Here is a 16,739-nt window from a genome sequence, read left to right on the forward strand (position 1 = left end):
ATGGTGCACCACACAGGGCCCCTGTCACTAGCCCGGACCAGGAACAGCCTACCACCTCCGCCGGCGCTAGTGGACAGGAGGCCCCAACACCACGACAGCTCACCAGAACCCCACCTCCTGCTGAAGAACAACCAGAGTCACCTATTAGCCACACACGCTGTCTCTGTAGCTGTTCCATCACATAGGGAATGCTGCTATTTCGCATAACATACGCGTCATGCACTGACCCAGGGAACTTGGCATTTACATGGGAGATGTACTGGTCAGCCAAACAGACCACCTGGATATTCATAGAATGGTAATTCTTCCTGTTCCTGTACACCTGTTCATCGTCATTTGGGGGGACTAAAGCCACATGGGTCCCATCAATTGCACCAATGATGTTGGGGATGTGTCCAAGGGCATAGAAATCAGCTTTCACTGTAGGCAAATCACCCTCCTCTGGGAAAATGATGTAGCTCCGCATGAGTTTCATCAGGGCAGACAACACTCTGGATAAGATCTTGGAAAACATAGGCTGAGACATCCCAGATGACATGGCCACTGTTGTCTGGAATGAGCCAGTTGCAAAGAAATGGAGGACAGACAGAATCTGCACTAGAGGGGGAATTCCTGTGGGTTGGCGGATGGGGGACATCAGGGCTGGCTCCAGCTGGGCACACAGTTCATGGATGGTGGCTCGGTCAAGTCGGTATCGTAGTATTATATGGCGTTCTTCCATTTGTCGACAGGTCCACCAGCGGCCGGTACACGCGAGGATTCCTCCTTCTCATCGCTAGTCCCAGCGGACGGTGCCTAGGAAGGAGAATATGGAGTACAGAGTCAATCCACTCACAGGTACGTACAACACAGCTTGCACAGTACAGGTAAATGTATGGTTTGATATGTTTGTATGTGTGCCATTGCAAGGCCTAGGCCTGTGTGACGCATTAGAAATTAAGCCATGTGGGCCCTTGAAATGTCCGATGCCTGACCTGTGAAGTGGGACAATGGGATGTGAGGTCACTGCGCTGGCGGGGCACACCGTGGCGGTAGGCGGTCGAAGACCGCTGTGCGAAGACGCATTGGTTAACATTGAAGCCTATGGGTTTCAGGAGCCAATGACGATGTGCGCCGGCGGTCGCGGTACGCACCGCCGCGGTACGCACCGCCGCGGGCGTCACCGCCATTTCCTATCTGCTCAATCACTCGAGACCTGATCATCCACAGGAGAGGACCTATACTGCAAGTGCTGCTGTGAACTCGGTCTGGAAGTGACAATGGCTGCTGCTACTGGTGAAAGGGCCCCCGCCTTCAGTTCAGAAGAGTTGGAGAAGCTCGTGGACGGGGTCCTCCCCCAGTATGCGCTACTCTACGGTCCTCCAGACCAACAGGTGAGTACACTGAGTGCACATTGAATGAGTTATGCCTGTGTGGAGTGGGGGGGATGTAAGTTGGTGGGGTGTGGAGGGAATGAGGAGTGCAACGCACGACAGATGAGAGAATGGGAACCATGGCAAGGTTGGGGAGGGGGTGCATGTACTCCAAACATGCAGATATGTGACGTTTTCTCTTTCCCACCCTGTACATGTCAAACAGGTGAGCGCCCATCAGAAAATCGATATTTGGCGTGCCATCGCCAAGGAAGTCCGGAACTTGGGGGTCTACAACAGACGGGGCACCCACTGCCGCAAGAGGTGGGAGGACATCCGCCGCGGAACGAGGAAGACCGCAGAAACACTGCTGGGGATGGCCTCCCGACCTAGGAGGGGTGCCAGTCGCACCATGACCCCCCTGATGTCCCGGATCCTGGCGGTGGCCTACCCTAATTTGGATGGGCGCTTGAGGCACAGCAGACACAAGGGGGTGAGTATCTGCACATTCTCCTATCTGTATGCGCATTGGAGGCGTCTGGGTGGGGGAGGAGGGCTGTGGGTGACATTAGGCCAGGGCGCTCTCTGTAGTGTAGTCCTCTCCCTTAGGCATGGCCCTGTGCCCCCGCCCCCCACCTCTGTAGGGTGCCAAGTGCAGCTACCCATGCTCCAGCATCACACATGTGCGCGTCTGTTGTCCCTAGACCTGTTTGCCTAGTCAGAAGTACTGAGTAGTGTACCCCAAGTTCGCGACTTAGTGCACGAGGCACCTGTGTCTGTCCTCTCCGCAAAGGGTAATGATAAGGCATGCACTCAACTTTGTTTAATTTCTCCCCCCACCCTAAATCTTTGTCTTCTTGTGTTTTAGCATCATCAGGCGGAGGAGATTTGGCGTCGGAGCAGGAGGGAGCTGCAGGTCACCAGGCCCCGGTGGGCACTGACACAGACACCGAGGGCACCAGTGATCCGGAGGGCGAGGGGAGCACCACAACGGGGGCCGGTGTAGACACCAGCGACACGGACACGTCCTCGTTTGGGAGCACCCAGCGCACCAGCACCGCCCTCCCAGCAGACCCTCAGTCTTCGCTCCGTGGCCGCTCGGCCAGGAAGGCGCGCGTCTCCTTCGCCCCAGGCACCTCAGCCCCTGCCTCTGTTACCCCTGCTGCCCTCAGTGCGGAGCTCATTGACCTGGTGAGGACGGTCATTGTTGGGCAGACTACCCTTCTGAATGCCATCCAGGGGGTGGAAAGGGAGGTGCATCGGAGCAATGCCTACCTGGAGGGCATTCATTCGGGTCAGGCTGCCCATCAACGAGCGTTCACTGCTCTGGCCTCAGCACTGACGGCAGCCATTGTCCCTGTCTCCAGTCTCCCTCTTCTATCTGCCTCCACCCTTTCTCTGTCTCCTGTACCTCAACCTATCCCATCCACACCATCAGACCAGCCTGCACACACCTCAACACCCAAGGCCAGCTCATCCAAACATAAGCACCACAGAAAACACAAGCATTCACCCAAGCAACACCCAGATGCAGACATACCAACAGTCACTACCACCTCTGTGTCCCCGTCCTCCTCGTCTCCCTCCTCCCTCCCTGTGACGTCTACACTCACACCTGCATGCACAACAACATCAGCCGGTTCTTCCATCACCAGCACACCCTCCACTACAGTCCGCACACCTGCAGTCACCACCCCCACTGCCATTTACACGTCCCCTGTGTCCTCTCCCACTGTGTCTGTCACCCCCTCTTCCAAGACACATAAACGCAGGCAGACACCCAAACAACAGCCAACCACCTCACGACAGCCTACGTCCCAGTCACCTGCACCCAAGGACAGCACACCTGACTCTCATACAACCACATCCTCTTCCTCCACTTCTCTCACCACTACTCCTACCCCTTACCTTGGTCCCAAGAAATATTACCTCTCCAATTTTGACCTCTTTCCCTCCCCCGACCCACCCCCTCCAACTGGGAAAAGTCCCAAGGGCACCTCAGCCACCACCAGCCCAACTTCTAAAGTGCAAGTGGTGCATGGCATGTGGAGTCCACCCTTTGACGGCAGTAACACTTCGGTGAGCAGCAAGGGGACAGCCAGCCCCCCCCCAGACAAGAGGACCCGGAAATTGAAGGGCCGCCGTGAGCGGACAGAGACGGCTGCCCCCAAGGAGGTGACTCCGGCCACTTCACCGGCCACAGCAGCCAGGGGAGGCAAGGGCCCGAGAGCCCCATCTAAGGAGCGGAAGGACAGCAGGGCGGAGAGGACAACCACCAGGAGCGCGGAGCAGGAGGGCCCCACAAGCCCCATCCCGGCTGCAAGGGACGACACCAAAGGGCCCAGGACTCCGTCCCCGAAGTGGCCTGACACTGCACGGTCGGAGGGCGAGTGAGCAGGGTGTCCAGGCCAGGTCTGACTCCCTTGACATACTGCAAGAGCACCGCTGAACAGGGCCCTGCCGTGCAGAAGAGCACCGCTGAACAGGGCCCTGCCGTGAAGACAGGTACCGCTGAACAGGGCCCCGCCGTGCAGAAGAGCACCGCTGAACAGGGCCCCACCGTGAAGACAGGTACCGCTGAACAGGGCCCCGCCGTGCAGAAGAGCACCGCTGAACAGGGCCCCGCCGTGAGGACAGGTACCGCTGAACAGGGCCCCACCGTGCAGAAGAGCACCGCTGAACAGGGCCCCGCCGTGCAGAAGAGCACCGCCGAACAGGGCCCCGCCGTGCAGAAGAGCACCGCTGAACAGGGCCCCGCCGTCTCAAGCACCGCTCCGCTGGGCCCTTCATCTCAAGCACCGCTCCTCTGGGCCCTTCCTCTCAAGCACCGCTCCGCTGGGCCCTTCCTCTCAAGCACCGCTCCGCTGGGCCCTTCCTCTCAAGCACCGCTCCGCTGGGCCCTTCATCTCAAGCACCGCTCCGCTGGGCCCTTCATCTCAAGCACCGCTCCGCTGGGCCCTTCATCTCAAGCACCGCTCCGCTGGGCCCTTCCTCCCAAGCACCGCTCCGCTGGGCCCTTCCTGCAAGCACCGCTCCGCTGGGCCCTTCCTCTCAAGCACCGCTCCGCTGGGCCCTTCCTGCAAGCACCGCTCCGCTGGGCCCTTCATCTCAAGCACCGCTCCGCTGGACATCGCCATGTCATGCACCGCTGCGCTGGGTCCCGCCGTCTCAGGCACTGTTTATGGTTCACTGTGCCCACCATGCCTCCTCCTTGACCAGTGGAGACTGTCATCCACCGGATGGACTGTGGCTTTGCACTCCCCAGGATGGTACAGTGGGCAGCCCACCCACTGTAGAGACATTGAGAGACTGTGGCTTTGCACTCCCCAGGATGGTACAGTGGGCAGCCCACCCACTGTAGAGACATTGAGAGACTGTGGCTTTGCACTCCCCAGGATGGTGCAGTGGGCATGGTGGCTACTCGTGGATCTGGCATCGTGGACTCATGTGGCTGTGATGGCCCCCCCTTCCCTGAGGTGCCTGTAGTTTTAACATCAGATGCCCCTGCAGTGTTCTCTCCAAAGGACTCAGGTCTCGTGTGTGGGCTTTGCCCTTGTTTCGCAGAACATTGGCCCACGGACATGTTAGATTCGTAGGATGTGCAGGACTTGTTACTTCAGTGATACACTGATGTGTATATATTTTTGGTTTTTGTAAATATTTATCACGGTTGCTCAATTATTTCCAGGTGCTTTTTTTGTACATAAATATTTATTCCAAATTTGGTTGTGTCATTGTATTTTTTACGGGTGTTTGGGTGGTGTCACTGTGACTTGTTGCTCTGCATTGGTGTGTACATATTGGGGGGGGTGGGTGTGTCGCATATGTGTATGCCCGTAACCTTTCGTCCTCCCCCCTCCCGTGTGTCGTAGGTGCAGTACTCACCGTTGACGTCTGCGCCGGAGTTCGTACTCGTGGTAGATGAGCAGGTAGACGAGAGCAGGTATGATGTTCAATTCGGGTTCCATGCTGTCCTCCTTCCGCGTGGAGTGTCTCGAGGTGAGCGTTTTCCATTGAAAATGTCTGTTTCCGCCGTGTTTTTATCGGCGGGGCTCCCGCCCCGGAAAAGGTGGCGGATTGGTGGGTCGTGATAGGGTGGGCGGTACATTGTCTGCCGCCTGTCTGTTGGCGGTGACCGCCGCACTGTTTGTTTGTTCCGCCGTGGCGGTCGGAGTGTTAAAGCGGCGGCCTGTGTTGGCGGTTCCCGCCAGGGTCAGAATTGCATTTTTTGGACCGCCGGCCTGTTGGCGGATTGGCCGCCGCTTTATCACCGATCGCCAGGGTTAGAATCACCCCCTAAGTCTCTTTCCACAACTAGTTGTAACTGTTGTCCAAACCTTACCGGCTTACTAGCAGAACCTCACCAGAAACACAATAGTAAAAGGTGATTTGTAGCAGTGGCTTACGCATGGACTCAAATAAGATCTCTCAGTGTTGTCGTGGTTAAACGGGAATTACCCTTTTCTCACAGATTTAGTATGTCTCATACAAACAAAGGCAAAAACACAGATGCAGTGAAGTTAAAATAGTTTTTATTCAACATAACTGCAATTTGCGATAAGTTGCATGAACTGCAATGATTAGGATAATGAATATACCAAGCAACAATATTGTTAAGAGGAGAGTCATTGTTATAAAGACCCCCACCATTATGCAATGTATGAAAGAAATATATGTATATGTATAAAAATGGAATAAGCCCTAATACCCTGAATAGAGTAAGTCTACCCTCCTATCTAGAAAAGGAGAGCTGGGTTCGTAAACCTAATCTGCCAAAGCCGTGTCCATGAGAGGAGCCCCCAACCCTCGTTACCTTGGAATGAGGTCTCTATCTCAGTCTCCGCAGGGACACGAAGACTGGGTCAGCGTCAAGATGACTGCAGCATCGGTATCAGCGATGGTGGCGATGCCCTCTGGTCTGAATCCCTCTGATTATCTGTCTAAAAGTGTGTTGTATTTATACAGATCTACAAGGTCCCCTGACATAAGTGTTATTCATAACAATAGATAACAGGCATGCTTGGGACGGCAATTAATATCAACAATCCCTCGAAAGTATAGAGAGGGAAAATCCCTAAGTGTGAATGCCTACTGTATGTTTGTCTTTCGTGCTTGATCTTGACGCCTTGGCGCAGTGACACTGATAATAGAACTCATAACAAGTGGCCTAACTATAAACAAGGCCGCCATCTTAACGGAAATAAATAATTAAATGGACTAAGACAGAGCAAGCTAAGTAGGTTAAAAGTCACTGGGTGACGGGGGCACGAGTTTACAAGCCTATGGCTAAGCTAACTCCTGTTACCCCGGTAAAATAAACTAGGATTCACTACACCCTCCCCATTGCCGTAACAGGTATGATGAAGGTAAAAGAAGGTAAAAGAAACCCAATCGCTAAAAAGCTGCTACCGAACTAAAAATCCAAAAAATTCTAAAAAATCTAAAATTCGTTTAAAAACAGTCAGAGATGTTAATATCAATCATGACAAGTATAGCAAACTTTTAATATAATCTGCAGTTTTTAGAACTGGGAACTGGCAATCAAATTCATCAAATTATGTGCTATAAGCAGGATCTTGAAGAATGTCATCGAAGTCACCATTCAAGGATCTTAAAAATGAATCAACATCGTCTGAAGTGAAATCGAGAGCTGGACGGACAAACGGATCCACAGAGCAGAAGTGAGCCACATTCATCGGTGTATCGACACCCGCTGCAGCGACCTCATCAATGTTAGATTGTATAAGAGAAGGCTCATAAGCGGCCTTGCGGAGCAACCTCAGTCTCAAGGGGCATGACCGTGTATGAACCCTCATCGGGGACATCAGCAGTTCGTGGTCCACAGGAGATGTCGGTGCAACAGCAAGACAGACCATAGGAAGATGTTGAAAGAGGCACCATATGCAGCGGAACACCGGTTGTACACACCATAGTAGAGGCCGAAATGACAATGACCAATCAAATTCCAGTTCTACCAGCAAAGGTGTACCGAAGATCCGAACCATGCGTTCAAGGCACAGCGGTGTTGACGGGAGTGGCTCCATTGCTCTGTACTGCTGAAAAAAAACAACCACTGCGAATCAGAAAAAATAGCAGTAGTAGTCCGCCAATTAAAGCCAAAATAATCGGAAAGCCACCAAACACACTGGAAAAGATAGAATGGATGGCTGATGGGATGACTCTGAAGACAGTCTGGAAGATGGACACAAAACCAGACCCGACAGCCTTAAAGAAATGAACAATCCCAGTAGTGCTCGAAGCATTGAATATTCTGGACACCAACTCTCCAAAGTGTTTGGGGAAATCGGTATTTAAAAGGGATTGTATCTCGGCTGATGATCTCGCTATCTGGAGAGCATACGTCTCCTTAGCGGATGTCAAGGTGACCTGTTTTTGAAACAATAGCGCCTTCAGTCTGCTCAACTTGTCATAGTTCACATTAATAGTATCAATGTGGGGCCACATTTGAGATACTTGTATCTCTCGTGTGGGGGGAAACAGAACATGGCCACAACACGTAACGACTTTCGTGACTGAGATCGATTAGGCAATTCCAGGTCGCAAGCCGCAACAGCTGTCATCGCTCAGTAGAACATAACTTCCATTAGAAAGTACATGAAACACTGAACGAATCAAAGGGACGGGAGTACCCTTCAGAAAACAGGCCAAATTCGCGACCCCCGCATTGCAGAGACCGTGAAGAGACACCTGCTTGCATATCATGGAATGACGAACAGTAGTCTCACATTCACTTCTGCTAAGGAAGACCTCCTGTTCACTGTTCAGACATCGATACTCAAAGGGTAACTCCCACACTTCCTTAATAAAGCTATCTCCCAGCCGCTCATATCGTCCCACTGCAAGATGTTTCAGGCAGTTCGAGAAACGAAAGGTCGAAAACGGTAAATTAATTATGCCGTGTAAGAGCCAAATAGTCGAAGGACTTTCCGCTACAGTGAAGGGCAACTTATCTAATTTTTCTACTTGAAGCAAGGTGAAACGCGCCTCCCTTTTAGCCATTGTCTCTTGTTCCCTGGAAAAATTAAAAGCAGCAAATAGTTCACTCCCATTAATGTATTTCCATGGAATGTGGCCGCTTCTCAGTGTCTGTAATGTCCAACCCAGCTGCATGATGGAACGTAGCTGTGTTTGTCCATGATATAACCGGGACAAATCAGTCTGAATTATATCAATAGCAGAAGACACTATATTCGACAGCGAATAAATCCTATTGGATAGCGTGTTCATGCCATTGTCGACAACAGCCAGTGTTTTTTCCAAATTCTCCTTATCAAGTTGCCTTAAACGTGTAGCAGCTTCAATTTGAGAAAGTTTCCAAATTTCATTATACATAGCATATAAAAACCGCTTTGAGCGTTGTCTCCTAGGACCTAATAGGAAATCATGTAAATCTATACTGTCAGAAAGAGTGTTCAGGTGTTGTTTAACCGCTGTTAAAGTGTTCGTCTGTACCCATTGCTGGCACAGCTTACCCACACTGTATGTCGTAATTATACCAGTATGTTGACCTGATAGAAAGCGAGGGTCTGGTCTATTAATGGAAAGCCCCCGGAATTGTTCAAAAACCGCCTCTGACACTCATCAGTGTCAGTGGGCCACACTAACCAACCCCTCGGAACGGGAAAGTGAAGAATTATAAGCACCAGCCTGAACCAGTGCATCCAGCCTGTCCTCTGAAATATTAAGAAAGCGTTGCCAATCTCTAAACTTTGTTGGTGTAGGGATATTGGGTGTGGTGAGATCTTTAATTTTTGCTAACCCCAGACATGATGTCTGCTCAACAGTATCATTCAAAAAAATCATTTGCACAGGAATAAAGCAAGCTCGAAACAAAGCCTCCCTACCCTGTATTTGCCAATCTCGTGTTCCCCACACGCTTTTCCAATCTATAGTGTTCTTCCAATATTCATAACCCTCAATCGATAGTCGGGAAACAAAAGTATCAGAATAAATCAGTTTTGTATCTGTTAGTAAAAGTTTACCAATCAGTGCTGTAGGTAGTTTAAAATAATATGATTCAGCTTTCTTTGTATCATGCCCAGAAAAGTATGTGAATTTGTCACTGTAATACTTCGGACTCCCCACCTGTGGTGTTGAACAGTGTTCCCACTGTGTGTAGTTAAAGAGAGACCTATATCTAGTTGCACGGTGCAGGTAGTGATGTCCCCAATTGTGATAGCAGAACATTTCCCCATAATTCATTGTAAAATCATATACATCATCACTTCCAAAAGCTGAATAGTCCTTCATTTCAGTTAGCATTGAATCAACCGTTTGGACATCCCAATCATCAGAGACAACATTAGGTGTAATAACATCAGACATTGAAATTTTGAATACGTATGGTATTTGAATTATCTCTGTAGGCCTGTATATATCGAACGGAACTTTGTCCCATACAATCTCATCAGGAATTGGAATAGCTGTAATATTGACAAGGGACAAATCACGTCGGACCTTGTGTGATGAACGATGTAGTGTTAAAATTACATCAACGGGCTCTACAGAGGAGCGATCAGCGATATAGTGACCATTAATTAGTAAAAAGAAAACAGTCACAAAACCAATCCATAAAAACAATGCAATAAATGTCAAACAGAACCAGAGATAGTTCCATGGATATATAAAATAGTTATTTTTAAGCAAATGATAGAATTTGCTACAATTCAATAGTATGTCAGTCTCAGTTGAGGATGAATCTGAAGAAAAATCATCAATGTCTACAAAATAGCCAGACAAAGGGGGTCATTCTGACCCCGGCGGTCTTAGACCGCCGGGGCCAGGGTCGGCGGGAGCACCGCCGACAGGCCGGCGGTGCCCCGCAGGGCATTCTGACCGCGGCGGTAAAGCCGCGGTCAGACCGGCAACACTGTCGGTCTCCCGCCAGTGTACCGCCGCCCTTTTGAATCCTCCAAGGTGGCGCAGCTAGCTGCGCCGCCGAGGGGATTCCGACCCCCCCTACCGCCATCCAGTTCCCGGCGGTCCGCCCGCCGGGAACCGGATGGCGGTAGGGGGGGTCGCGGGGCCCCTGGGGGCCCCTGCAGTGCCCATGCCACTGGCATGGGCACTGTAGGGGCCCCCGTAAGAGGGCCCCTACGAGTATTTCACTGTCTGCTTGGCAGACAGTGAAATACGCGACGGGTGCAACAGCACCCGTCGCACCTTCCCACTCCGCCGGCTCGATTACGAGCCGGCATCCTCGTGGGAAGGGAGTTTTTCCCTGGGCTGGCGGGCGGTCTTTTGGCGACCGCCCGCCAGCCCAGGGGAAAACTTAGAATACCCTCCACGGTCTTTCGACGGCGGAGCGGTATTTCGGAGGGGGGAACTCTGGCGGGCGGCCTCCGCCGCCCGTCAGGGTCAGAATGACCCCCAAAGTCTCCGCAAACACAGGACACATCGTATTCCCATCCACTGCTTGTGGAGGCTCTTGATAGTCAACGTTATTAGTTGTGGAAGTATTAGTGTAAAATACCGCCAAATCCTGAAGCGGGTTGTTCACCGAAGTTGTTACTGGAACCAATAAAAGTTCATTTTCTGCCCTCCCCATGGTCGAGGAAGTGTCTGGAACAGCAGTCGACATAGTTGCATAGTCAGTAGTAGTGATATTCATCCTACTATGTAGATGGATGTCCTGTTGGGTAGTGAGAGGGGATCGGAAACTACCCAAGGAACCTCCTGGTCTACTGTGAAGAATCGGCCACATGGTGTAATTTGATGTCATCAATTGAGATAAATCTGTTTGATTTTGAACCAGACAATTGTGGAAGGATGACAGTCCTGGTGCCTTTTATCCCCAAGACCTGTACAGGTGCTCTGTATGATGGACCAAATTATTTTTTCACAGCGATCTTCTCACGAACCAGATCCCCAACTTTAGGAATTCAGCCAGTCGAAGTTTTCGCCAAGTCCCTTATTCCCAAGGTGGCAGCACTTGCAGATGATTTATCATCACGGAATTGTTGAAGCTCCTGTAAAACAGCGAGACGTTCTTTTATGTCAAATGGTGTATCTGCTGCCACCACACCAGGGGCATCAAGATCGGGAACATACATAGGTGTCCCAAAGAGAACCTCATATGGAGACTTATCCCCCAAGGACCGTCTTGGCAGATTATTCAGTGCTCTCTGGACCCCATATAGGTGATGCAACCAACTGCGGCCTGAACCTAATACTCGAGCTGTTAAGGATTGCTTTAGATCACGATTCCGCCTCTCCACGACCGAATTTCCCTCGGGATGGTATGGTGAGGAGTAATGGAGTTCAACACCCATCGTCCTCATGGTGTCCCTGAATGCCTTAGAGGCAAATGCAGGGCCCTGGTCCGAATGGAATGCTGCAACCGCATATGTACCGATAAAGATCATCAAATCTTTTATAACAGTCCGGGCGTCAGCCGACCGTTGTGGCCATACCCACAGGAATCTAGAACAGGAATCTACAGCCACTAAAATATATTTGTATGCACCATCAGGTTGTAAGGGACCACAATGGTCCAAGTACACACAATGTAGTGGCTTGTCTGACACTAAGAGAGAAGTCTGCCGAGGGCGTCTGATATTGGAGCCCTTAATCTGCTGACAAATGTTACAGCAAAGGACATATTGTTTAGTCCGTCTGCATAGACCAGGCCACCAGTATCGTTGTTGTAAAATGGTGATAGTGGCCTGTATGCCAGCATGTGCAGAAGCTACCCCCTCATGTGCTGCTGTAATCAGTTCCAATCTTTGGTCTTCATTTGGGATCACTCGATCACCAACATCAGGAATTGTTGCAAAAGCAACATTCTGTGCACTGATATGATAGGTATAATTCATAGGGTATCCTTTCGGAAGGGTTTTGCCCGCAGCCGAGGCTTTAACGGCAACCAGTATTTCATTATCCAATCTCGTCCGTGAACGAGTCACTGCAGCCACAGAAGCCGTAGCTACTGATGCTTTGGCTGCTTCATCAGCCAATGTATTACCGGCAACATGTATTCCTACACGTTGGTGTCCCAATGTATGAAGTACATGGACACATGGCAGCTTATCCTTAAGATCAGCCACCCTTCCCCACAATATTCTGTGTTTGATGGTGTTCCCTTTAGAATCTCTAAACCCGTTCAGTTTCCAATGATTGAGGTATTCATTGTATGACTGGACGCAGTAGTACGAATCACAGACGATTAACGTCTGTGTTCCTGGCTCTGAATGTTCGAGCGCTAGAAGAAGAGCCTTAAGCTCGGCCAACTGGGCTGTGCAGTCCCCTAAGGTCTGCGTGTAGGTATTATGAGGATGGAAAACTCCGTCTTCCATAACCCCGCACACGGCTGCGCAAGCTGCCGAGTATTGATGTTTAGTACCCACCGCCGGTTGTGCCGAGCCGTCAGTATATATGATGGAATCATAACTGTCTATTGGCAATATGTGTAAGGGAGTGGGGTACTCCTGCTCATACTGGAGAAATTCTTGCGTCTGAAGTCTGGGGTCAAACACATAATCAACATCAGTGGCGGTCAGAGACGTTGCCCATTGAATCCAGCGTGGATGTAATGCCTTAGCGTTTGGAACGCTCGCTTTAGTGACAGCTTCCCCTGGGTAAGTGTCCTCTCCTTTATGACGGCCATCTGAACTGCTGTCAGAATTTTTTCAGTAGGAGCAAAACGTTTTTCAGCATTGGAGTACAAATGTGATTTGTATGATATCGGCACCGTGTCTCCCTCATTAAAGGTGACGTAGGTAAATCCAAGGGCACCAGCTATTATTCTGATGACCAAATTCGTTTTATTGTCACGTGTGTATAAATGTCTAGCTTCCAGCAAGTCTCGTTGTAAATCCCTAAGGATGTATGTGTGTTCAATTGTCCATCGCCTGCTAGAAAAATTGGGCTGAATTAAGTCATAAAGTGGTTTTATGCGTTCAGCATAATCCGGAATGTATGTTCTGCCAAAATTAAAGAAACCCAGTAATGACTGTAATTTCTTAAGTGTATTTGGAGGCTGTAGTTGAGCACACTTTTCTAGGAAGTGCGGGCCAGGCTCTTTCCCTCGTTTGACAGCTCATATCCTAGGAACAATACACTAAGAAAGGCTATCTTACTTTTCTTAAAATTAAATTTATAGCCAAAGGCTGCAAATCCCAATATTATCCGATCGACCCTCGCAAGATGAACGTCGAGGGTGTCGTCTATGAGATAGATGTCATCCACATAGGATAATGCATCGGAATCAAGCTCGTGCAAGATTGTAGTTACACGTGCCGAAAAAAGTCCTGGGCTGTTTTTATAGCCTTGTAGTAAACGACAAAAGCGTTTCTGAGAGCCAAAAGAGAATGCACTTAGGTCCCTACTTTCATGTGCTAAATTCTGGCAGAAAAACCCATTAGATATATCCAATGTAGTTTTATATATTTTACGCACTATATTATTGACCAGCGCTGTGCTGTGTGAATTTTGTATAGCATATGTGCGTGTATGACTATTCAAGTGTCTATAATCAACCACTATTCTATATGAATGATCAGGTTTGGCAACGGGAAATAGCAGATTATTCATTGCTGATGTACAGGGCTCAATTACTCCCTGATACTCAAGTTGTGACAGTATCTCCGTCACTGGAGTTATCGCCTCATGTTTAACAGGGTATTGTGGCTGCGGATGTGGCGTAGACCGAACGGGAATAACATGACAAGGAGAGTCCTTGTCCCAACCTACATGATTACGGTATAGTGCAGGTGCCTGCGCTGAATCCCATTCAGCAGCATAGGCTTGTTTGTCTGTGTCTGGAACAAGATTGGAGAAAGAAGGCAAAATTACATCTTCCGCATGCGGCAGCTTGCGGACATGTTCAGGCGGCCAATCTCTCTCGGCCAACAAGATATCACTAGCGAGTTCATCCCAGAATATTACACTAATAATGCGTTCCACGTCTCCCTCAATCTGAATTGTCAAATCATAAACCCGATCGGGTGGGAGCACGCGGCCATCCGCCGTTTCAACTGCGATGTAATCGCTAGTTGCTGTCACAACCAGATGATCTTACAGACTCTGGCGACATATCATGACCTCTGCCGCGCTGTCCAACAGAGTCACTGCCCACCTCTTGTTCCTCAACAGTGTTCTCAATACTACTGACATTTTTAATGGTCAGTGCCGCCACTTTCTTCTTTTTAAATTGTGGCTTTTGCTGAGCAGTCTTTTCTTCTTTTTTAATGGTAGACTGCGGCGAGTCTTTCTTTTCTTTCACGTATTCCGGACTTCGATCTTGACGGCCCCCTCTCTCGCTACGTCTATCCGGTGCGTCCTGAAAGGAACGAGAAGGACGTGAATCAGTATATCTGTCTGGAGTTCTAATGTTATCCCTATTCCTGAGATTATACCTCCTTTCGGAGTACTCCGGATGTGGAGAATCAGCTCTTTTATTTCTCCTATCTTTGAAATCTTTTTGTTTGTCCCAGCGCTTTTTAGAGCCCTCTTGTGCTTGCTTTGTACCTTCCTTATGGGTGGTACTTGGTACGTCCAATTTTTTAGGTTTGGCTCCTAGCCCATCCCGTCCTATACTAGTATAGGTATCAGATATTATTTTTGGTAGTTGTCACTCTTGTTCCACATTTGGAGTTTCTCGGAGACGCTGGCGTATTGCCAGTGCCACCGCTTCCCCTTTAATATTACTTATCGAGGAGACGGCGTCAAAATTACGCATTAATTTCATCCCCAGATCTTTGGCCGGTGCAGCCCCATGCTCATTTTGTATATGTTTTAACACTTTCGGTAAATTGGCAAGTGTAGGGGTACCATGTGTGGTAGTATACACAACAGCGAAGACTGTACCCCAAGTGGCACATTCATCCACCGATGGAACCATCCCGAATGGCAAGCACATAGTGAGCAGCCTATGTTTCTCCTGTGGCCCCGTATGGGGGAACACAGCTTCCAGCTGATTTGTTTTCTGAGCAATCCAGAACGGTATTTTTTCTCGTTCCGTGGGCACTTTACCCATAATAGTATGTACTGTTTGTGGATTAATCCCAGTAGCCAATTGATATCCACCAGCAACTGGTTGCGATGGACGCGCTGGTGTCGTGTTCAATGTTCGCATTACGAACTGAACCCATCGTCTATATAATGCCACTAATTCATTATATAGTACTCTTAAATCTGCGATCGGCATATTCAGTATGCCCGGGTGAGGTGTATATGTGGCAAACATGGGCCATGTAGGCCCTTCATTACTTAAAGGACCCAGCCTCACCCGTCGTTGTACATGTGGTAGGGCGCCTTCAAACCAGTTCTGATGCTCTTGATACGTGAGCGGTATTTCATGATACTGGTATGCTTCGTATCGTACTGGAGCGTCCGCAATATCATAGGTGTGAAATGTGTGCGTCCGTTGGTCAGCCTCAGGAAAGGCAACCCAACAGTAAAATGTTTCTGTTTGGTACGCTTCAGCTGCTTCTATAATTAAAGTAACCTCCCCGCCCTCTTCTGTAAGGCCATGCGCTATTAAATGTTGTGTAAGAGCATGTCTAGCATTTGCAGGAATATCTATGGCATTAGCCATGTCGTATTTTGTTTAGAGAAATGGAACACCAAAACAGGGGAAGTTTTCCTTTTGTAAGTTCGAGCTCGAACAACCTACAGCTGTCACCTGTTCGGCTGAGGAGGATTTTTCCCAAAGACCACGGACGTCTCCGTATAATGGTACTGAGGGTACCTGTTGTCTGTGAGACAGTGATAGTCAGGGTATCCGTAAATTAGTGCCTAAACACCATCGTTGGTGGCGCCATGTCGTAGTTTGGACTCTTGCTCTGAGCAAAACTGCTGGTCTCAGGATGACAGTACTTTCGTATGTAGGTGACTAAGGGGGTCATTCTGACCCCCGCCGGCGGCGGAAGCCGCCAGCCTGGCGGGAACCGCCAGAAGACCGTACCGCGGTCAAAAGAGTGCGGCAGTCATTCTGAGTTTCCCGCTGGGCTGGCGGGCGACCGCCAGAAGGCCGCCCGCCAGCCCAGCGGGAAACACCCTTCCATGAGGATGCCAGCTCCGAATGGAGCCGGCGGAGTGGAAGGGGTGCGACGGGTGCAGTTGCACCCGTTGCGATTTTCAGTGTCTGCATGGCAGACACTGAAAATCTTGGTGGGCCTCTGTTACGGGGGCCCCTGCAGTGCCCATGCCATTGGCATGGGCACTGCAGGGGCCCCCAGGGGCCCCACGACACCCGTTACCGCCATCCTGTTCCTGGCGGCCAAAACCGCCAGGAACAGGATGGCGGTAAGGGGGTCGGAATCCCCAGGGCAGCGGGAAACCGGCGGTACACCGCCGGTTTTCCGTTTCTGACCGCGGCTGTACCGCCGCGGTCAGAATGCCCATGGGAGCACCGCCAGCCTGTTG

The sequence above is a fragment of the Pleurodeles waltl genome, chromosome 12 (genome assembly GCF_031143425.1).
Source record: "Pleurodeles waltl isolate 20211129_DDA chromosome 12, aPleWal1.hap1.20221129, whole genome shotgun sequence".
Taxonomy (NCBI): domain Eukaryota; kingdom Metazoa; phylum Chordata; class Amphibia; order Caudata; family Salamandridae; genus Pleurodeles; species Pleurodeles waltl.